The sequence below is a fragment of the Prorops nasuta genome, unplaced genomic scaffold, assembly GCF_024137725.1.
Source record: "Prorops nasuta isolate Cenicafe-Biocafe unplaced genomic scaffold, Cenicafe_Pnas_1.2 PNAS00011, whole genome shotgun sequence".
NCBI classification, from domain to species: domain Eukaryota; kingdom Metazoa; phylum Arthropoda; class Insecta; order Hymenoptera; family Bethylidae; genus Prorops; species Prorops nasuta.
Genome location: NW_027116808.1, coordinates 2,514,954 through 2,539,539, shown reverse-complemented (window position 1 = coordinate 2,539,539; position 24,586 = coordinate 2,514,954). Strand labels below are relative to the sequence as shown.

At 42.0% G+C, this 24,586-nt stretch overlaps 1 pseudogene; it reads right to left on the bottom strand.

Annotated features, from left to right (window-relative positions):
• Positions 1 to 204: 204 nt before the first annotated feature.
• On the bottom strand, positions 205 to 23,832 carry LOC136777576 (uncharacterized; annotated as a pseudogene).
• Positions 23,833 to 24,586: the final 754 nt, after the last annotated feature.

Sequence of the window (24,586 nt, the reverse complement as noted above, 5' to 3'; positions counted from 1 at the left end):
GTCCTCGTTACTCGACGTTCTCCAACAAGAGCTCGAACTCTCGCTCTTTGAAAAAGCCGTGAGAAGCTCCCTTTTACCAAAGTCCTTGATTAATCTTTAAATTACATCGAGATCGAAAATCCCTAAACTTTTCTGCTTCCTTTTAGCAACATCTTCCATCGAGGGAACGAAAGGCTTTCATCATGACACGTTTATTACTCAATATGCTGTATTTACAGAAAAAGAAAATTCTTCCTTATACCACTAAAGAAATAGTAAAATAAATGGGAAGGTAATAATATAAAAGCAAGATATAATACGCATGCTTGTATCCTTATCGGAGAAATAAAATTCCTCGAAAGAAAGTATTTTGCAATAAAAAATAATATGATAAGAACCGTGAGTTCGAAGAAAATCGAATCTCGAGCCCTGCGACAAGAAGGGGTGTATATATATATATATATATATACGCTAGTTTAAAACGCGCAACAAGTTACAGGTTTTACTTTCATCTTGTTCTTCATGTTGTTTTTATTACGTAAGAACGTTATTAGTCTAGCCGACAATTATACACTATATACAACGTTGTATATCCGCTGCTCCAATTAATTAGGTATTCGCTATTGCTATCGTGAGCCTTGTTGTCTTTCATGCTACGACAAATAGGGTGTAAACACGGCGCGGCGCTTTGCTTATGTTTGTGCTCCTCTATATAAACACACTCTCACCATATCAGATAACCGTGCAAGCACGCTCAATCGTGCTTTCGTATATATATATCAGATCCATGATAATTACAATTTATTCTTTATTATAACAAAGACCGAAAACATCCCACTCTATCGACATTCAATTATGATACACACATGGGTCCGAGGTCCACTAATAAAATTGATGGAAGATCCGAGAATCGTTCGCGAGCGAGCTGTTCGATGGATTCGAGCCGCGGCCAAACTCGAGAAAAATTACGTTAATAACGCTGCGCGCCTCTCGATGAAAATACGGGAGAGCACTGTGTTGCGATGAAACACGCTGAATCGTAACTATTTCCTCGCGATGATTTCGACATGTTCCTGGGCACGTTTCGTATTGTATCGTAAAACTCGCACGTACACCGTGAGACGAGTGTTTTTGATTCGTCTGTACATATAGTTACACAAATGCAATCTTACCACCCTGTATGATATTCGTAAATTATAGAAAGATCGATCGGAGAGAGAGAGAGAGAGACGAGTTTTTCATCGAGGTGACCGCTCCACGCGCAACGCAGCACTTCCGCCCAGCGCGTTGGCTCGAAAAGCAACGCAAAAAAAGTCCACACCGCGCGGTGTATGGAATTTTCGAGTGGAAAATACGCGCGTTGGTCTGACACGCACGGCGTCCGCTGCAAACGTCGCGCAAAATATTCCACGCCGCGCGCGGAAATTCACGTGCTATTCGCGTAGAGCACCAAGAAACTTAAAGACATCTTTTAGACGTCTTTTAGTCAATTGTATTATATGGGACGCCTGGAGGCCCCCCTGCGCAGCAACTTCGGATCGTAAATGTTTCAGCGATAATTAGACCGAGTCTGATCACAGCGCGACTAGACGAGGACGACGAGACACGAGATTAGGGAGATGAACGCTAGGGTCTTTGTGGCGCTGGAAACGCTTGGCCTCGGTGGCTCCTGGGCTAGTCTTTGATTACTCGCTGCCAGAGTCACCGTTTTTTTCGCTCTTTAGAGGCCTCACGCTGGGGATCCCTGGCAAATTTGATTGGCAGACCAGACTGAGGCTTCCTCCGGGAAAATGCTGTCGTTCCAAGCGCAACTCCAGACCTAACCTCGTTGTTGATACTACGTTGCCTTCCATGTAGCTATCCTGATTCAGGTTTTTCACATGCTTGGTCATCTGTGAAAATTATGTAGTCTTGTGTCATTACGGATCAAGAGACACGGTGTAGTGTGTCTGGACGGGGCAAGTACATATAATGATAGAAAAAGCGATACTGTCTTTACTCGAGTCTTAATTCGTTCTTCTTCCACTTGGAATAAGAAATCAGTGACGAGGACAGAGTTTCTGGTAATTTTATTGTTTACTCGTGTGTGCTTACCTCTTTACCGTTGAGGATGAAGGTGAGTATCGCTGGTGGATAGCTCGGTGCTGACGTACACTCCGCTGTAAGGACTTCACCGACCTCGTAATAATGCCTGAGACCCTCGAGAACCGGTGGTCTCTTTGGTGGTACAGCAACACTCATATTTGCCTCGCTGTACGTAGTGAGGAAACTTGGACCCTCCGTGGATACTTCGCAGCCATACGCCCCGGCCAAATTCACTCTATCTATCGTCATCAATATCGCGTTACTTCGTTATACAGCAAATGGGACATTGCAGAACTACTTATGCCGTTACACGTGTCTCGATTATCCGACAAACTCTATTAAGCCTCGATAATCACTCTAAAATAGTAATTTAATAACCAATTTGCAGACGTACAATGGCTGCAAAATATTTTGGCTTACCGCGGAACTCTTATCTTGCAATCTGTCACTAAAACGCCTACTCGTAAAAGCTTTAGCTATTTTGATTAAAAAGTATGACATTTCATTAAAAGATTAATCTCGCTCGTGCGGCTCGTGTAACTTCTCTACCTCTCTACCCCCCCCCCCCCCTCCCCTTGTCCTACTCTCTTCCTCTCTGTTATTTTAACGTTCTAATATGGAAAGATATATTAAAAGGTTGAAATATTATAAATGACTGAGAGAACTCAAGATACTCCGGATAAAATTTTATGAAGGTAAATTTCGTTAGGAAAGTACTACGTTTGTAAATGCCGATGGCTGAAGGCAAAGTTCTTTTTCTACTTATTCACAATTTGAGTTTTCCCAAGCATTCACTCTCGTCTAATTGTTCCTGCTAAAAATTTAAACGCGTGCCTCCCTCGATTAATTGATTTTCACTCTGTTTGGGAGGATGAAATAATAAACAATTGAGCAAAGCAAAGGTTTCGAGCATAATTGAATCATTACAATCCATTAGTTAACAACGAGGCTAATGGGGAATTTCCAGCAAAGGGTAAGCCGTGATAAATCACCGGGAATAATTATTAAACAACCAGCGAATCATAATGAATTTAGTCGGAATTGGACTTACTCTTGCGAGAATTCGATTGGCCCAGAAGAGTGACTTGCTTGCTGTCGCTACGTGACACGTCGACTAGGACTCCCTTTACGGTGAAATCGCGACCTTTCGGGCTCGAGCCAGGCATATACCTGAAGAACTCGGCTCCGTCCTTGTACCACTTTACGGAGTAAAGATCGAGATCTTCCAAGTCGTACTCGCATCGCAATGTGATTTTCTCCCACCTAGGATCAGCTATGCTCGGTACATCCAGCCTCGTCAACTGCAAAGCTGCAACCAAAATTTCATTCATCAATATATATATATATCACCTTAACCGAATTAAATCGAGCATTCATTCTCCTCTCTGCGCTAAAAGACGAATTAACTAAAGTACATTGCGAAATGTGGTACATGTAAATGGAAAAGAGATTAAAATTTAATTTCGAGACTCATAAATTTTTAGTAATAACCATATATGTGTAAGTATGAATTTTTTTATGAAGTTGAGGAACACGAGCAACCACTCTTCCAGAAAGTATACGTCCACTTCGAAACTGTAAATATAGTCGAGTGTTTATCGAGAGAGCAAAAACATAACAATTTTCCATTCGAGGAAAGGAAATAACAGTTTGCTGTGAATTACGAATGGTTAAAGGCTACAAAGGCTCTTATTCGCTCGGTGCAGTATTGATATATACATTGCATATTTCTTAAAAGAGAAACTTCTTGTGTCTGTTAAATATTATGCTAAATTTATGCAAGCTAGAAGAAAGGGAAATGCTTTTATAATTCTTCGTGAAAACTTCTTTCGAAGTGCTATATCGTGGATCGATAAACTGATCGTCGCAGTAGCAAGAAACATTACAGAGGTCCTATCGTGAAATATCATTTATTGGCATTATATTTAACAAGTGTACTCGCTGGATATATGTATATACTTTGGAATTTTCCCTTAAATAATTAGACGAGTAAAAATAAAAGCTTAACAATAAATACAGACTTTACTTATTTTATTCAACCTCGTGTTAAAGTAGTAAAAATTTCAACCATCTCCTTGCAGTTTTAAACCGAAAGGGATTGCATTTGGGAAATAGAATGAAACAAGGAAAAAACCCTGGAGAATTGTATCCATGAAAAATAGACGTATCATTATCCTGCTACCTAAATATTTATTTAATTCGTTGTATTAATGAAGAGTGTACCTTAAGAGCTGAAAGGCTAAACCTAATTGACGTAGCCGGTAAAACCTTCAATATTTAAGCAAGTGGGTCTAGGAAAAAAGGAAGATGAAGAATCAAATGATTATTTGAACAGTATCGAACCATCCAAAGACGGATTACGCTACTCCGAAGGTCATAAAAATGAAGGTAGTTTAAAGTTGGTAAAAATGTTGAAAAAATGGCGTTTCCCCGGAAACGAAACGTCGCTATATATAACATTTTCGCGAAGGTTGTAGGAAAATTCGGAAAGACGTGGATGAAGAAGTCTGAAAGCGTTGGAGGAGTTTTAGGGGCATAATTGGGGACGTGGAGGACCGGAACTACTCTTCCGTGACAATTAGGAAGCAGTTCCCGAGCGGTTAGCTGGTGGTTCGACAGACGGAGACGTCGTGGACAATAACAAGACGTTTTAAATAATTCGCCAGCTTTCGAGACCTTTGTGTTGGGCCAAGCAGTAGTTAACTGCGATACAATAGGCTCCCACCAGCCTCTTCTATCACGCAATAATACATTGACCGTGCACAGGAGCGTACATTGTAGTTTTGGCCCTGTCGCAAGGGTCGAGATATTTCTGTCGAAAACGCGCGACCGCCTTGAATTTTCACCTTCAACGCGAATCCATTTCAAATAATTATACCATTCACGGACGAATATTTGCAAAACTACGAAATTCGCGACTCTTTTGAAAGATATTTACACAAAATTTTCCACGAATACTTACTATATATATATTAGAAAAATTATCGTTACTCGCTTTTCACGTTTCGTCGATGCTCCTCGATTGCCTCGTTCCCTCCCCCCACTCTCCCCGAGTCTGCTTCAGTGGTGAGGATTAAGACGAAAGGAACGAGATCCTCGCGAGCCAATTAAGCCGGCAATTAGTTTAATAATTACCGGATTAATTAATATGCCACGCGGAGACCGTGGAAACGAACAATGACGGTCCGACCAGAACCGCAGTTGCCAACGTTTTCGGGTCAACGTTTCGTGGAGAGTCGTCGATGCGGTCCTTGATTAAAGACTGGCTTCCGCCAATACCAGGAAATCCCGCAGAAACGGACGTGAAGCACCTTATCGAATTCCCGATCGATAAAAAATGCTAATTTTTATTTACCTCCTCGTTAAAGCTTAAGACACTTGGCTTTAACGAAAGAAAGGCTTATATAAACGAGTAGAATATTATTTTCCCTCGTTAATCACGGAACCCCCGATATCCTCCACAAACCACACAAACACAACACACACATACAAGAGATCGATATAATCCATGAAAAATCTCCATTCGAGATTATCTTCGCGCGCACCGTACAAAGACGATTGAATTCATTGATCCAACGAGTCTATGATTATGCAGAAAAAATTATATTCCCAAAAGGAGAGAGAAATTAAAGAAGAAATATCAGGATAGGAATTAAAATGGAGAACGTTGCTCGTTTAGGTTTTTCAGGGTTTTTTAACGAGTGGCAGTAACAATTTTTCTTCCAGCCACGTGCAACAGTTTCGTTCGAGCGCCGATTGCAGCTTTTTGGATTTACGCTGTAAATGCAACAAACTATCGCCGCTGAACGTTCACAATTAATCGTGTTATTTGTCCACTAATTAAGCGTGCGATAAATTTGGCTGTAGTAGCAGCAGAGCGGCCGCACACTGGGAGGAATGGGATGCGGATTCGGGGAGAGTATGGATGGGAGGGGTTGACCATTTATTTGCTCGTTTACGGCCCAAACAACTCGTCGATTTATTCTTGCCCGAGAAACATCTGCCTTAAAATGTCACGTCTATCGCGCTGCGGAGGCCCAGCGAAATTTATCGCTCCGACGCTTCTTTCTCTCTTCCAAAGGAAATCCGACGCTGCAAATCTGCGAATGATCGAATACTCGAATTTCCCACTCGATGCTTGTTCGATCGTTATATATATATATATATATATATATATATTGTATGTTTGAATGTATAAATTGATTTTCGCATTTCTCTAAATTGTTATTATTGCTTCTTTAAATGGATGTAAATTAATTAACGTAAACCTGATCCGTTTTCCCATCGCTAATCATAATGATTAATATGCGATTTCATTTATCGGTAATATTACTCTCAATCGAACCAGGATAAATTAATTAAATGCTTTTGGCCTTTGGCGTTAAAGCTAGCGGCTTGAATTATATAATTGTAATCGTTCATAACGAATCCTACGAATTTCTTGCATGTTAAAAATACTCCTAAACCTCTGTATAATTATGTAGATGGTGTTTTAGGAGGTCTGTTTCGATCGAATATTTGAACATACGTGTTATACTCGTTTAACCTCGTTCATTATTCTACATCTGTTTAAAAAAAATTATATGTTGGTTGAAACATTTATTCCCAGTGCATTTCCGTGATAAATATAAATAACTTTTTAATTCGATCGCTATTTTCCATATTTTATGATGATAAATATTCGATAATTTTAAAATTTTCAATATCATTATCCAACCGTTTGACAATTTAATTTATATCAATGTAGTGGAATTTTTCACTAGTACAAATAAGAATGAGAGATGGAACGTCTGGTCTGTGGAACATATAGGGGATGATTGGCAGAATTAGTGTTTAATCTCCTTAATTATTCCATATATCCACACTAAGAAAAATTGTTCATTGCTCGAAACGTTAATTCCCAGTGCATTCCAGAAATAAACAAAAATCTTTCCAACCCAATCACTATTATCTCCATACTTCACAATAAAAAAATCCACAAATTTAAAACTTTCTATATCATTCTCCAACCGTCCAACAATTTAATACATCAACCAACTTGAATATTTCGCTCGTGTAAATAAGAATAATGTAAAGAACAAGAGAGACAAGTGTCTCGTCAGTAAAATAAAGGGAAAGATTAAGAGAATTGGTTAAAATTCGGTAGTGGCGTTGATGATGATGATGATCGCACAGTGGGAAGCGGATAGAAGCTGATGTTGGCGAGGAGAGATGTGGGCGGGTCAGGAAGTCAAGTGGACAGTCGCCACGACTTCTTCTCGCCAGCTCGAGACGACGTTTCATCAAGCGGAGTTTAAACAAGGCACACACGCCTCGCCAGTCGAATGGAACCGAGTGCACCCATGAAAATTGTCCCCTGAACCTCCCACGCGAACCCTGGACTCTCACGGATCCGCGGATAAACGCCAACCTCATCCTTGATCTTTTCATTCGCCAGCGACTCGACCTTTTCAAACTGGCCTTTCAATAAACAAGAAAAAAATACCTACGCCCACGAAACCTTTTCACCCTCGAGCTTCCTTATATAATTCCTACAACGCACCCACCCCTGTGTTGCTCCATGAATTAAAGCAACTTTTAATTACACCATCCCACTTTCCAACTTCCACCACCACTGCGCTATTTCGAATATATCTCGTTTATATAAAAAGCATCATTTTAGCAAATTACTCGCGGGGCTGTTTCAACAATTTCAGCTTAATTAGTGTCATTGTAATTATGGCAGGGACAATATATATTCTGCGTTACGTAACACTGTGTGGCGTAGTTCAAATTAGTCTATGTAAACAATCTTGCAAAAAGACGAGTAATTGAAACTCTCGCGAGCATTTTGTTAAATCGAGAACGCGATATATTCCCAGGTGAATTTCGTTCATCCCGGTGCTCGTTTGCAGTGGATCGAGAGTATAGAAACGTCGTTCGCATAATCGGGCTGGAATTCCGGGCGAGTCGAGTTTATCGATGCCTCGAAAGAACAGTCATACGCGATTACGTTTAATTCTTCCAATTTTCAAGCAGCCTGGCTATAATCGAGCTAAAAATTATTCGCAATTAGCCAGCTGAATTAATTTAAGGGCTGAAAGCGTGGCTACTTTAAAAGGTGAAAGGGCAAAGTTCGGTAATGAAGCGGGGTCAAAAATTAAGGTTTAAGGCGAATTCTTGATAAAGGAGAGGGTGTGTGGGCAAATTATTCTCTCGGTCGGAACTCTTATAGTAGCGAAATTCGCCAACTGTGATCGAATCGAATCCAACATTTATTTATCAATCATCATCGTAGGTATAAACAAACTTTTAAACATTCGGGTGAAATAAAAACCTGCAAAATGCACTTTCCACAAAATTAACTACAAAATCCTAAATACACAATTTTTCAATTTCCATCGATCTCGTTCTTCAAGTTGCAACCTAAAACTTGCCAAATTCTCTTATCACTCAATTTATGCACGAAGAGCAAAGTTAATCAGGTAGTATGCAGCTGGACATGTTAGGAGGCACACGTGCCCTCGCAATTGCCCGAAATTAGTGCAGACACTACGGTTCACTCTGCAGTCTGCAATTGCTGCGTTAATGGCGAAACCTTATTGCTAAGAAGCGTGTCTTTACGAGTCAGTTGCACCTCCCCCCCCCCCCCTCATCTCAAAATATACACCACTCCTCATCAGCCAAATTGCCTTCTTCTTATAACCGGACCGAAGAATTCACGACAATATTCGAAACATTTCTTTCCACGTTCCAACGACCCTCTTCGCTCTCCCGCGATAAAGATTAATGATCCAGTTCCTTATACACCTACTTCTCCGTCAAACATTCCCCGTTTGATCCCTCGCAAGAATTCTCCTCGGAAACGCTTCATTATTCCACAGAGAAAACACTGTTTTATCGGTGTTCGACTCCGAGCATCAGCTATTTCGTTTTATATTTGATTAAACGGTCCAACGAAACGATAAAACCTCTCGCGATCGAACGTTGTTTCAACGCTGAGGAACTCATGATTTTTGTCGTTTGTATATATATAGCTTAAGCGAGGTACCAAGGTGCATATTGTAAAAAATCTAATCATAATTTATATTCGAGCGAAATAAAATCCAAGTCCCACAGACGTCCCGTCGAATCTCGCCAGGATCGATCAGGGATATTTCGTGGGGTGGCTCGAAAATATTTTTGCATTTTTATCAAAAACTTGTACCTTCCTCCGTAAGTCCATATCGCTTTCCATCAGCTGTCAGGAGCGTGCGATGCGTCGTTGCAGGGACGAATCTCCCAGGAAACGCGTTTACAAATCGATTTTCGATCTTATTGGGATGCCTGAAGCTCGCTCGAGGTTATAGAGCGCTTACGGAATTAGATTCGCCTGCTGGTAAGCTACGCTGCACGGATTAGATAATCGTCTCCTTCCTGTATATAGATACCAGCCAGGAAATCAGTTTTCCACCGTTACGCTTCGAATTCGACTGTTCGAACATTTGTCAAACTATCCGGAGGATTCTTCCAATCCCATTCATAAAATATAGGTACTCGCTTATGGATAATCCTGGTTGGAAAAACTGGCGAAAAAATAAATGCGAAGAATCGTTTCAACGCGAATCACTATATATATATATATATAGTAAAAATCGTGGAACAATTCGAAAGGAGCTTTGCTCTCTTTGAGAAAGAATTTCTGGACCGATCGTTCGAACATCTTTCGTTCGAACAGCTCGTAAATAAGTTCGGTTCATGAATTATGAACCAGGGGAATTCGCAGTGGATAATTCCTCGATAATAATATCGCGAAATCTAAATAATAAGTCGATAAACGGTTAAGAAAAAAATATTTTCGCGATAGCACGGTCGCTCGATTTTTCACGGGAAGCTCCATCTCGCATGCATATCGATTTTCTCATCCATCTTCCTCTCTGAAAAAAGTGTCTCTTGCGCTGGAACAAAATACACCGCGATCGTGGTACGTCGAGGGGAGGAAGGATAAAGTTGGCAATGGCGATGAGGCACCTAATTCAAATTTAATGAAAGAGGGCGATAAGTAGACTGAACCAACGACGTCTACGTGTGTGCGTTGTAAAATGGAAGTTGGATCTCGTGGAGAGGGGGGAGGGGGTGGTTCTTCGATAATTGGTTCTCAAAGTCACCCCCAGCCAACTTCTGTCTCTCCCTCGCTCTTGCTCTCTCTCTCTCTCTCTCTCTCTCCTCACTTTCTCTCTTTCTCCGAATCCAGAAACTCTGACACCATTCCAGCCACGGGCAATACATTAATTCGGGAGGCCGCGAGAGGAACGAGGATGGTCGCTCCGAGCACAGCCCGATGGACGCTGTAACTATGCAGCCCTGACCACGAATAATTGCTTACGAGTTTAGTTTATCCAGACAGCACGTGGTACCTGGGAAACTCCGGGCCCGAGTTTCTTGCAAATGCAAGTGCAGCTGCAGCTACCCCGAAACCAATCAGACAACTGCCGCTATCGAGACACGCGGCACGCTTCCTACATCCTTCAAATTTTACTCCCACCAATTGGCTTCTTGCGATGGAATTTTTGATTGGAATTAAAGATATTTGGGATGGAGACATTTATTTTGGTCCCTGTGAATGAAAAGTCATTTTGTGTCGATTTGGATAATACGAAGAATAGAGTGGTTGAGATGTTTGTTTCTTCTTTAAGTTTTCCAATTTTATTCGTTTTCTTCGTTATTATAGAGATGAAGTTGTTGAGCCATCTGCAGAATTTCAAACTCGAAATGTAGTAAAATTGCCAAAAATGTTTTTCATCGACTGCACGTATCAGAATTCATCGTGTACTAATTATACAATACCACAATGCCGAGTGACATATTTGCTTCTCATCAAAGTCCTTTAATATCAATCGAGTTTTCCATTGTTGCCGCTTGAATTTTTCGGCCCACCATCGACCTGCACCTATGGAATTTCATCCTCCAAATAGGTCAATCTAGACAGAAATGTCTTTGATCAGCTGCGTATCAGAGTTCATCCGCACTAATTACGATATACCACAACACTGATCGAAATATTTCATTCTCGTCTAAATTTTCTATCTAGAATTATAATCCAACAAAGTTTGTCATTGTATTTTCTATCCCACCGTTCAACATCTACGAAATCTCACCCAGAAAATATACCGATCTATCGAAAACCGTCTTTGACCATGCATCCTTACATGAGAATTCATCGTGCACTAATTACGGTACCACAATACAGATTAAAATATTCGATTCTCATATAATTTTCTCCATCTAAAATTACAATCCAACAAAGTTTGTCATTGTTACATTTTCTACTCCATCATCGACCATCTACGAAATCTCACCCCGAAAATATACCGATCTATCGAAAAACGTCTTTGACCATCCTTACATGAGAATTCATCGTGCACCAATTACGGTACCACAACGCTGGCTGAAATATTTGTTTCTCGTCCAAGTTCTCTAATTTCAGTTCGGCAAAGTTTTCCATTGTTGGCTGCCGCTCGAATTAATTAGTGCGAGAGGTCTTGGTAAATAGGTAACTACGTCCCTGCAATACTAGAGATAATGACAATTGCCAGGATGCAGTCAAATAGAAAGGGCTTGGAATGCCGTCTCTCGGTATATTTTATACTTGGAAGGAGCCACTCCCATTGTCTTCATGGGAGAGATTAATAACCCAAATTCTTCAGCATCGAATGGGAAGCAAGGAGAAATCTCGTCATTCCGAAATAATTCCAGCAACGAATGCCAATAAGCCAAGAGCGATTGGACCGTGAAAGGAACAGTCCACCCACATTCGGCGAACGTGTCGTTTGGAACAATAAAAATCGGTAGCGGTAAATGTTATCCGCTCGATATATCGAATTGTTGCTATCGCAGCTTTTTATGACGGTTATCTAATCTTTCCGCAGACTGGCGTCGATAAAATATGATGACGCGAAATGAACGGGCTTTCCGATATAATGAGGATCAAAGCCGAAACCGAATTCTCTGATTGTCGAGTCTTCGACTTCCGGTTTATCGCTGAATCGGTCTCGCCATTGCGCACTGTGGGTGAACAATGTGAAAGGACGATGATGGTATAATCACGACAATAGAGAAATAACTATGTCCACCGAGCGCTCGTTCCAATAACCCGCTTGCCGATGATAGCTGGCGCGGTTGAAGCCGTTGAAGGTAGACTGAACAGTCGATGGACGGTGATGGAGATTGCTCGTCAATGCGTGAGAATGCACTAATTAACGGCGCAGGGATGTGTCGCTTCGTCCGATCTCTTATCACTGCCATGGTTGCCTCTCGAACCTGCCATAAGAAACATACGAGCTTTTCCACGAACCAATGAGAATTATTTCAATTTGCAGAGAGTTACATTAACTCGAAAACCGACCAAATATAATTATAAATGCTGAGCTTTTGTCCATGACTATATACTATACACAATCAAGTTAATGGACTCGAGAATAATGGAAGAACAGCAGTTGCAGTTTAAATAAACAATCAAGGATTAAATTAGAGATAATTTCACGGGGAATAAACTTTGGTAGAAATTCGTTAATGTATACCTATAATCATACACTATTTATCATTTGGATGAACGAGGAAAGAGTGTACGTGTATAAGTAAGCGACTGGGATTTCGATGGTTCGCTGGCCAATGACAGGTCAGGTTAGTTTTTAAATAATTTCCCAAATTTTTCTTGCAAAATTACACCACGAATATTCTTCAATTGTTTCTCTTCAGCATTGCTCGTACCAATTCATTACGCACTACCACAACGATCGTTTCCTCCGCTTATTAAATCTTTCACGATGTTTTCTTTCGGGATCTTTTGTCCGCAAATTAGCCTATCGAATGTACAACAACGAGCTCTCATTGAAACGAGGATGATGCACAATTAGCTTTGCACCAATGCGTATATATAGTACGAAAGCGATGGTACGAGTCGAGACTAACAATGCGACGAGGACCCAAAAGCGAGAGCAGCCAGTGTTGGAGTGGAAAGATATTTTGTGTGAGAGGAGGGAGGGAGGGAGGGGGGGGGGGGGAAGGGATACAATTTACCAGCAGAAATCCAAAAGCCTATCTTGCCTTCCGTCCAATAATTAACACCCAGTGCTTTGGATCATTTCATTAAACTTTGAAACCAAATCAAAATTCTCGGAGCATATAACAAACGAAGAGAACAAAGTACATCCACAACTACAACAAAGAGTTTTCTCGTTTTAATATAGAACATCGAGCTTTTCACCCTTCCAGGTTAATTATTAGTTTTGCGGAGAGGGGACTTGCCAAAGAAATATATGTACATGCACACACTTATGCAAGTGGCTGGTGGTTTTCATCGTCATTAATTATCCAAGGAGCACCTTAACTTTCCTCGAATACCATACCCTCCGGCTCATGGTACATAAATATTGAATTCAAGATAATCAAACGAGGGCTCGTTCTGCTGTTTGGTCTATCGAGGAGACTCCGAACCACAAGGCGAGCACAAAGAGCAATAACGCAACCGCGAAGTATCGCCAAAGTATGTTCAAGGTTCGCCCCATTCAACCCTGAAGAGTCCATTTAATTCCCAATGATCAATTGTGCCACGCAAAACCTTCGACCTGTATCGAACACAATTAAAACCGGTTTACGAGGCACTGGCCGATCCTCGAATCGTTCTTCGCCATCCTTTCATTCTTTAAATCGAGTGGAGAACACACTTGGAGGTTTTTTGTGGTCTTTGCTTCCTGCAGTGCATAACGCTCGGCGTACGAATTCGATCTACGTCCCAGACTCGTTCCTGGGATTAATTAGCATAGCAATGAATCGGTTCGACAGAAAAATATAACGAGGCAAAGGGGGAGGGGCGTCCCGGATCGACCAGGATCGTTATGGGACTGGGGGACATTAACGAGAGCCGTGCACGTTCCTGAAACGTTGGAGTCTGTCGATGCGAGAAATCTTACAAGCTCTATTTTTGTCCTGGGAAGGAAGAGGAGGAAAGAGGAAGTTAAGAGACGCGAGAACCGTGACGGCCCAGCGAATTGATCGTCCCAATAGGATGAGCCGATGAATGAACAAACGGTGTTCCGCCTGATCGAGCGGCCCAGCAGAGATTCGACAACCCTCCTACTTTTCCCTCATCGCGCTTGACAAACTTTATGCGATTTTATTACGATATAACACGATTAGGCTGCACTTTCTATCGCTCCATCCAATGGACTATAGCTATATAGGTTTTTCCAAATGGATTTTCAATTTTTCAACACTTTTCGATTTTTTTTTTTTGCGTAGTTTAGAAAGCGATCAATTGGTTTCTTTAAGTGATTTGTTTGATTGGGGTTAATTTGATTTAATTGGGATTTTTTGATATTGTAAATTGGAGAATCAGTTTGTAGTTGTACAGTGAGAAGAAAAATGTTTGTGTGTTAAGGTTCTTTGAAAGTATTCGTGTAGTAATGTAATTAACAAGTTTTGGACCAAAACGAGTTAATTTGATCATTTTTTCAGGCTTAGGACTAAATAAATCAAAGTTACAGGATTTTTTGAAATCCTTAAGAATCTTTAACCGCTGCAAGCATAGGAACACAATATAAACAACAACAGTTCAGTTTTCTGATTTGACTGTGCAGCTTCCCCCACCTCTTTCTCCGACTACTCCGCCATATTGTTTTTTCTCTTTTTTAAATTTTCGAAACGGCCATCGTGCGACTGACGTCCTCTCGAATTTTTCTAGCCGCAAGTAAAGAGCGGCCCGATCTTCCGCCCACGCCGCACGCTGGTGCACCTTCGCAATTTTCCGCAATTTCACCGAGTTTCCCATTTTCTCAAAAATAATTAAATAACCTTCCATAAAACAGTGTGATCGGTGAAAAATTCGTAAAACCCGTCAGTGGAGTGCGTGTACCGTATATTTCATTCTGATTTTACTTGAAAGCTGAATAAAATATTGAATGAATTCAATAGAATTTCAGTGAATAATAGTGTTTGTTTTGTTTTAGTGTAGTGCGCGACCTTACGCTAAGGTGAAAGGTCGCGTTTAAAATATTCGAGTCGCGTAATGCAGTTTGAGAACTGCGCGTCGCGTAGAGACATTTAAAAAATCTACGTGGTTTATTAATGTTGAAAAATTAATATTTCGCGAGTGAATAATGTGGTCAGTGTCATCATCACCATCACCATCACATAAAAGCATTGTACACTTGGATCATAGCTGTAAATTCATCGAACGAGTGAGTCCCACGAGTAAAATCGTGGAAATTATTTTGTATTAAAGCACAAATCTGTGTTACTCGATCTTAAATTTCATTTATTACACTTTTTTATAAAACATTCATTAACAATCGAATAATCTTTTATAAAACATTGCAATAAGTGAAAAACTTGTAAATATCGTGAGTGCTAGATGCGCAGTATAGAATGCGCAGTGCGTTTGTTGTGTTTTCGTTGTTTCTATGCTCGCAAAGGTCAAAGTCAAAAGTGTCAAGGACTCTCGAACACAAGTTTGACTGATCTTGATCGAAACCTAAAAAAGTTACCCAATTAATGCATTTCAAGTCAAGAAAGTATAAAAATATAACAAATTAATTTCCTAATTTTTTAAATCTTTAGGAAATCATCTTTTGTTTATTAAAATTTATTAATTACGCAGCAAATAATTTTACACTTTTTTTCCTCAATTATACAGTTTAATCTTTTAGTCAGATTCGTTAGATAAACGATCCCACACGCGACGGTAATACGGGTGTGTTCCAATAGCGATTTATCGCTCGATTCTTAATTATCCATTTGGTTTGAGATTTCAGCGATCGCTCTGCGTTTATCGTGGCTGATTGTCGAAAGGCATCGAATTTAATATGATTAGCCACAGATTTCACGGCACCATTGGAGCACGTCCGACCAATTAAATTCGGATGGTATTTCATAGAATTTTTGAATAAACTTTATTTTGCTTTTATTTATATTTTATTTCGATTTGATCGCGATCAACCTTTATCCTCGATAAATACCGTTATTTGAAATATTTTAATCAGAGAACCGAATATTTCAGTCTCGTTGTGCAAATTTTTCATTGACTCAAAATGAATTATTTATAATGAAAAATGAGTTGTCACACACACACACACACACACACACATTTCTACACCAATGTCTCGTGTCATTTGAACAGAGATAGTTCTGCAACAAATGCTCTTATTTGACATTGGAAATGAAGACCCACATATTCGAGACGCGCTTTCAGAAAGGATCGTTACCTCTCCGATTCCAGGTCAAAAGCGACATGGATATGCTATCTATTAGCCTCTATGTACGAGTACATCTCGTTCGTATTGGAATTGCAAACGCGTGTCCTATGCTGCACACGCTTCGTACACGAAGAGTAAGTCAATACAACCACTGCCTCCTGTAATATCTCTTGGCTTATTGGCCCGCCATATTGCTAAAAGACTACATCAAAGTATCAGTCGATACTACATCGGTTACCGAACATGTTTGCTCATATTTTCTAACCACACTCGAGCCTCGTCACTTCTCGATGACTCTGAAAGAATTTCTATGTTTCAATATACAAATCTGCAACATTGTGGAATTTCGTGATAAAAAAGTAGAGTAAAACAAAATAAGCAATACATGTTTGTATCCCTCGACTCCTTCCCAGATGCATAATTCCATAAACAAAAGTCTCGAAAATCCACAAAATTCCACATTTACCGTTCTTCCACTAATACCAAAAAAATAAAAAATGAAACAAAATCAATAGCCCACTCTCATACTCCTCCAACTCTTCCCAGCTGCATCAGTGGCTTGATGACTCAAAGACTGCACGTTTCCTCAAATATCAATGCACGCATCGCGTTGCAAATTAATATGGTCGATTGGAAATCGATATGAGAATCGAAAAGCGAGGAGGAAGAATGAAACAAAGGCTGCAGTGGCGATGTATAATGGGTCTATCCATACACGTGCACACACATCTACAGCGAGTGTTGGATCGTGGAGGCTTTGGATGGAATTTGCACGGGTGGCCAATAACGAGATGTTCTCCAGTAGTCAGTGGCGGTGATATGGGTATAGAATGGAGGCGCCATAAGCGTAAGAGAGGGGGGGGGGGGGGTGGAAAGAGGATGAGGATGGGATAAAAGGGGCGAGTGCTCGAGGTTCGCGTGGCATGCGCGATATGGGTGCTCGCGGCAGCCTCGCGAACCGGAGGGCCTTTAAAGCCCGCATCGGAACGCGAGATCGACAGGCGAAAGTGGTCCTCGACGCCGCTGCGTTTTCCCCATTGTTTCTGCGAGCGACGTCGAGCACGCGCCGAATAATAAATTCGAGTCGACCTGGACAATGAAAAGGGGGGGGGGGGGGGGAGCGTTGGGTAAGGGAGGAATAGGAACGTTGGACGGTGAGAACCGTGCGAAGATAGTATATATATATATATATATATGTGTGTGTGTGTAGAAAAAAGGAAGGGAAACACGAATCTGTCAGAAATGCGAGTGCAGAATGCCTCGATTAACTTTCCATTGTCGATTATCTCCACTCGCATTGTTATCCTCCCTCTTCCCCAATAAGCAAATTTCCCTCTCGTTATTCCCATTCTCCTCTCCTCTATTAACCAGCGATTCCAGTTGAGTGATAAACTAGGTTTTTTTGGAACTGGAGAACGCTTAGATTTTCCTAGAATTTTTCTTTTTGGGTGAACCAAGAAACGTGTCGAAGATCAGCATCGAAATACAAGATTTAAACAAGATATGCTGAATGTTCCTCTTGATTATCGATCTTCGAGCCTCTCGCCGTGCTCGTGCGAAATCGGTAGCAACGCTCCTTGAATCGTAAATCCTTTCGTCGTGGTGAAACGCATTATGAAAATGCTAACGCAGCGGGGACCAGTTTCGTATTGGCCTACCGTGGTAATTATGGTCGAGAGGCAAATATTGAACTATTACTACTTCAGCTGTCAAGCGAAGTAATCTACTTAAGTCTATTGGACACACGCAATCGGTAATTCGTCGAGTGGCGAGTGTTGTGCGTGTGTATTGGTGCAATGCTCAAACATGGTTTCTCTGTATCGGTTTGCCAGGGGACTGTGTGGTCATTGTTAATTGTAGTTATTGTCCAAGTCAAGTGCCCTGTCAGTGAAGCAGTTAATACTCCACGTTCGAGGTCCACCGCACAATAAAAGGGGGGGGGGGGGGGTCTAGTTAAAAATCTAGCTGTACACACACACACACACACACAGAACCAAACTATCGCAATGGAACAAGCAGAATTTATCAACCACGCAACCTTTCAACACGTCGCGTTCGAATATCCATTTTTATCCCAAACTCTGCGCCACTCCAACGATATTAAAACGTTTCACTCTCAATTTTAAAAACTCGTTTGTCTCGATTCTCGAAAACTCCAGTCAGGAAATACGAGTTTCCAAAGGTACATCGATTTCCCTCCACGATATTCCTGCGTCCTCGAGACGAGAACACCGCATAGGTGGAATTATTGCATATATATATATATATATGTCTATCATTCTTTTCCTCCAAAGTAAAATAGCAATTTCATTGAAGGAGCGATTATACGCAGCATCGTCGTACGCGAGTTTCAATTCCACTCGGTTCCAGATCCGAAGACAAGCTAATATTACGCCAAAGCTGGTTGGATGGAACGACTCGACTCGCGAGATAGCCCCCCCCCCCCTCCCAACGGTATTAATGAGCTCTATATATACTATATATAACGTCTGTTATTGTAGCTGGCTGAAATCGCGTAAATCAGGCAGTTTCAAAGTTTGCACGATATTCCGAGACTTTCGCGAGATAAGTTCTCGCTGTAATTGGATCTGCCATAGACTCGGAAGGATTATCTCGCAGGCTGAGGCAAAACATCCTTGCGGCTAGGGGGCGAGTCCTTCAGGATTTTCGAGGCGTCTTCGAGAGGCCAGGAAGGAGAGCACAGGCTGAGACGAGTATAGCAAATATCCATCCGTCTTATTGCCATGTGCCAGCAAGAGCTGCTGTACGTTTATTCCTACACGTATTTACGTATGAAAATGATGCACTCTGGGAAATAGAGGCGCCCTGCCTTCTCACCCAAACATAAGCGCTCAGACGAACGGAGAGTGCCGAGTAGGAGCTTCCAAGGATTACCCTAGACTATCCACGACACCACTGTATTTCCGTTATACCAGTATTGCGATCCTCCAACCTCAAATACCTTGCACTCCCCGAGACCCTCGCAATTACACCCAGCAGCCCCCACGCACATTAACGCTGAAACTTTGTGTAATTTCGCATTGTGCGAGCAGCAAAATATCTCCTCTCTCCTCCTGATGTTTCGGCTCATCATCTGCTCGTCTACGAGCAATGTACTCTCTCTCTCTCTCTCTTGGCACTCTCTGGTGACCCATGTTGCTTTGTTTATATTTTACGTAATTAAGTTTGGTGTTAATTGGTCGTTCGATACTTGGTACATTCGATTTTATTCTTTGGCCATTCGTCGATGAACCAACCTGATTCCATAAGAACGCGATAACTGGCCACGTAGTATTTTTCAATCAGTGTCAGGAAGGAATTAAAAACTTGGCTATACTCTCTCCGATGATGAGTTATTTACTGTTTGGAGAAAAATTTCATCCAATTATAGTTGGCAGACGAAAACTGTAAGAACTGCTAAACTTTGCTATTCCAAACTTTTTTCAAGATAAATTGAAAAGTCTCGATGACAGGCGAGTTATTGTACGTTATTATTATCTCGTAATTCGTCCACGACATTTGACTCGCTTAATTGAGTTTCTTTCTTTTTAACGAGGATTTTACGTGGATCATTTTACATCGTCCAATCTCTCTGGCTTACTATTTATTATTATTATTAGACACTAATTTATCGCTATCAAATTATAACGATTGCATATACCGATCTACATAGTTATTCGAGCTTCAAAACCGGCTGGGACGAGCTTCAGTTTCGCTCATTAATATGCCAGAGCAGGGAGAAGATATAAGTTAATCCTCGACGGCTCGTTAAAACTAAAGATTCATTCAGAACTGACGCTCCGTTGTAATTTTCTACCCAACCAATTTTGTCATTAATATTAGAATCCAGATTGGTCCCCGAGCTGTCGGTCTTTTTAAAAATGCAACAAAATTATTAGAAAACTCGAGTGAGAAATTATGAAATTATTCTTCTCGCTCATTTCCCATGCAAAAACATACAATCTTAAGAAAATCTGCTTTAACCTCATTCACACGGTAGAATCCTACGTAAAAAATAAGTGACAAATTGCAAAGAAAATTTCACGAATAATTATCAGTGATACGAAATTAAACAAATCATACAAAACTCCACAAAATTGCCAAACAATTTTTAACTCATTCCCACGCAAACACCGAGTTATCCCAACCTCGAGAAACCCATCTTAAACCCGATCCACCCGGTAAAATCCTACACAAAAGACAAATGACAAATTACGAAGAAGATTTCACGAATGCTTTTTGGAGCAGTGATTCGAAATTAATGCGTCACATTCGAGAGTGGATTCCAGAGCGTGGTACGAGTCGGGTGGGCGCGTCTGTGTGCTTACGCCGCTGCTTGGCTGTGTGACAGAGTGCGGCTTCGCGATATTCTAATGGCCAGCAGTCAGCAGTGCCACCGCGCAGCGGGCCTCTCTCGCCTTTCGCATTTAGTCCAATGGGGTAAAACTGCGGTTATTTGCGGTGCACTTCAATCGAATTGGCTGCCGTTTGCATAATCTTCGTCCGACCGCCACACCTACGTACACACCGCACACACACACACGCTCACACTCGTCCGCGTTTCTTCGCTTTCTTTCGTTCCTCCCCCCTCCCACTTATCCTTCCCCCCCCCCAACAGTCGCGTCATCCTTTTACCCCCCCCCCCCCCACTCTTTTCTACGCCCCTTGCCTCGAACCATCGCACCATCACCAGCATCAAATTTTTCTACCTTCGCTTCGCTCTCATCTCTCAGCAACTCCCTCTCATCGCGCTTATCTTCTCGTCGACCTCCAACTCTTCCAGCGATGATCGAAAAGGTAGATTATCTTCTACTTTTCACATCCTAATCTCCCCCCCCCCCCCCCTCCCACTCACGCAGTCCGGCCAATGAGATGGAAACACCCCTTTGCTCCTCTTCCTCTCTCTCTCTCTCTCTCTCTCTCTTTCACTTTCACCGACTCACCCCCCCCCCCCCCTCCATTCACTCCCCAACATCACCATGATTCCCCCCTCACTCGCCAGAATTTTCCTATAGTCTTTTTGTTGTTTCCGCCGGGCATCTAATGGAACCAAAGTTCTCCTCTTTATGTGTCTTCGCAAGCTCTTTCTAACAAGACTAGAATGGCTTTCTCCCCTCTTTTCTATTTTTCTTCCAACTTTTCCTACGCTTCTTTGGACTTCATTTATAAGTACGAAACTTGTACAGATTACTTTTATGTTTTTACGTAGCGATATTATTATTATCCGTCCATTTATTAATCGGTGCAAATTAGCGAGCGTGGAAAATGCACGCTGTGTACAGGATGTTTATCTCAATTCGGAGCCAAGTTGCGACGTAAAAATTCATTCATCCGACTGTACACACAACTATATATAGAAGATATAAATTTTTCACGTAACAATATTATAATCCCAAATGAAAAGGAGTTTCAACAAAGTCTCGTGGCGAAAGTGTAATATCTCTCGTGGTTACAGAGATAAGTGCACTTTTATGTCCAAGCTCCGCAGCAAATTAATAAAGCAAACGCCCTGTATATTCAAATTTCACGCGCAGTCACATATATATATAGCTCTCGAAGCTCGCAGGTGCGATTCGATCAAACGAATACACAAAAATAATTACTATACACGCAAACTAAGCTTCGTAACCACCCCCCCCCCCCCTCCCTATTCTTCAATTCATCCGAAACAAACATTTCTCCACAATTTCCACGCGCTCCGCCAAAACACTTCGCTTAGTTCCCCGCAAAAAATTAAACATCCCCCCCCCTCCTTTATGAAAAAACAAAAATTCCTCGATAACACGCTTCATAGCCCCGCGGTGAAGTTTCATCCACCATCCGCGAGGATGAAGCTCGGTTTCGAAGGTGGGGGCAACACAAAAGATATATATATATATATATATATATATATATAAAAGTTGCGTGATCCTCGCCGGCGAGAATAAAGGATTACACGAGGAAGTTGGCGACTCTCGTCTGCACCAGGCAGCATCGTAAACGCACAAAGGGGTGGAACGGCGAGAACTGTGCGAGAGCGGCTTTAATGAGTCGGAAGAGTGGGCAAAGTTGGCCCTCTATATATATATGTAGTGTTAGGACCACTCGGGCGAGAAAGAGCGCAAGAGCCTCGCGGAAAGTGGATTAAAGTATCGCGAAGAGCGTTCTTGTTGTACCTGTCGTGAAGGAGGAGGAAGACAGCAACGCTGACAGTAGTAGAAAGTGCATTTTAGTCAGACACTTGGCGCTCCTCCTGCAGCCGCACGATGCACTGCCTCCTGCCGCACCGCCGGTGATCCGCTCCTTCTTCTCCACCTCCATCCCCCCGAGATTCATCGTTCGCTCGACATTTCCACTCGACCAAAGTTCAACCACCACGGTTCTCCTCTCCTCGATACTCGGGGACCACTCGCCGGTGCGAAACGATCGTCCGCAAAGCGGAACCGGTGCAAATTTTCCGCGCTCGTTAATTAACTCGCCTCGCTCCTTTTTTAATGTCCCACCAAGCAGCACTGGTAATTTCTTACCAAGCCCAAAGCTTTTACCGTGTTAAGGAGCTTGTAATATTCTTGCCGGACCTTAATTAAATTCGCTTTGACTGCTTCTTCGGAATTCTCCGAGTATTTCTTCCAGTCCGCGCGGTCTTGTGCCGTTGAAATGGAGTTTTCTTTCGGGGAATTTTCAGATGAGACGGAGACGCTTTTCTCGTTTGGAGCGATCGGGATGCGAGTTTTGAGATTCGTGGGTTGTTTTCGTATTCTGGTTGGGTGTTGGTCGAGGGGTTAATTATTCGATTCGATGTGAATTTGTTTTGTTGGAGGTTTGTTCTTGGGGAAGCTTGGTGGGGGGTATTTGCATGGAAGGGAACGTTGAAGACTGGTTTGATTTTTGAAAATTGTACTATTATTTTTTTGTATATATATATATATATATAGTTGATTGTCCTCGATCAACGAGATCTCATCCCCTTATCTCGATTCCTTACAATTATCTTCTTCTCGATCCTCGGTCACACCCCTCGTATTACAAGAATAAAAATCGTTGCGTCCTCCGTCTATGTACACGAATTGGCAAATTGCTTGGAAACGACGAATTCACACGCATTTCTCCACGTGGTCTTTTCCCACGTGTTCTCCGCTGTATCGCAACAACCCTCGTTACAATTCCCACCACAGAGCTCCGTTTTATTATTCCAACCGAGTCACAGTATATCCAGCAGCACACACTCCTCACTCTCCTTTCACGCACATTGAAAACTTGGCATCCTTAAAAATGAAGCACCACTGAAATCCCACGAGCCACGATATCCAGCACCGTCTGTGCTTTTACCGCTCGACCCAGTCGAAACTGCAAAATGCACTTTGAACATGAGGGAAGAACCGGAGGTTTGATAAAAAAAGAATCATGCAAAATTTTCGCACGACGGAGTCGAAATTAGAAAAATATATGAAAATTGTAGAAAAAGAGTGTGGAATTGGATAAAATTGGAGCAAAGGTCGAAGGGTGGGTATTGCAGGGGAGTAGTTTGAGTGGTCGAAGGGAAGTAATCGTGTTTGGTCCGATAAGTGGCAGAGAGACCTGTTCCATCGGCAGTTCGTAGTTGACAGAAAGCCTTGGCGGGAGCTGCACGACGAATAAGCTGCCACTCCCACCCGCGCATGCTCCCCCTTCGCACGCTCGCTCCCCCCTCTCCCCCTTCTATCTCTCTCTTTCCTTCTCCTACACATCCCCCCCCCCCTCCTCTTCCTCCCACTAATTTTCACCCCTCTCCGCCAATAACCGTCGTATTCCATTTTATTCTCTTCCAAGTATTTCTTTCTCCCTCCCCCCCCCCCTCCCCTACTCACAGTTATTCATCTCCACTGTTGAACTCACCCGTCCCTCCCTCTCCCACCAATTGGATTCTGTGGGTGCCCGAATAGCGGGGAACCGCACGTGCACCGCGCGGGACCACGCTGATACAAGCCGCGTCTGGCCTGTTTCTGGTGGGGGACGTCCATAAACCAATTAATAGGACCAATAAACTGAACTGTACTCAATGCCTACCAACCATGCCAAATTCCGTTTGACTCGAATCTCGCCATCTTCTCTCCATACGTCCTTTCGTATATATTCCCTCTCTCGTTTTATTCGACTCTTATATTTTCTCCACTCGTTAAAAAAAAAAAATATATATATATATATATATATATGCACGCGTGTGTCAAATAATATCGAAGCCACAAAATAAAACACAAAGTGGCTGTTGTTTAAAACGAAATAGCGATTAATAAGGTTAGCATAGTCGTTAGGTCTGGCAGGAGGAACGTTCTACCGCTCACCAAGTGCACAAA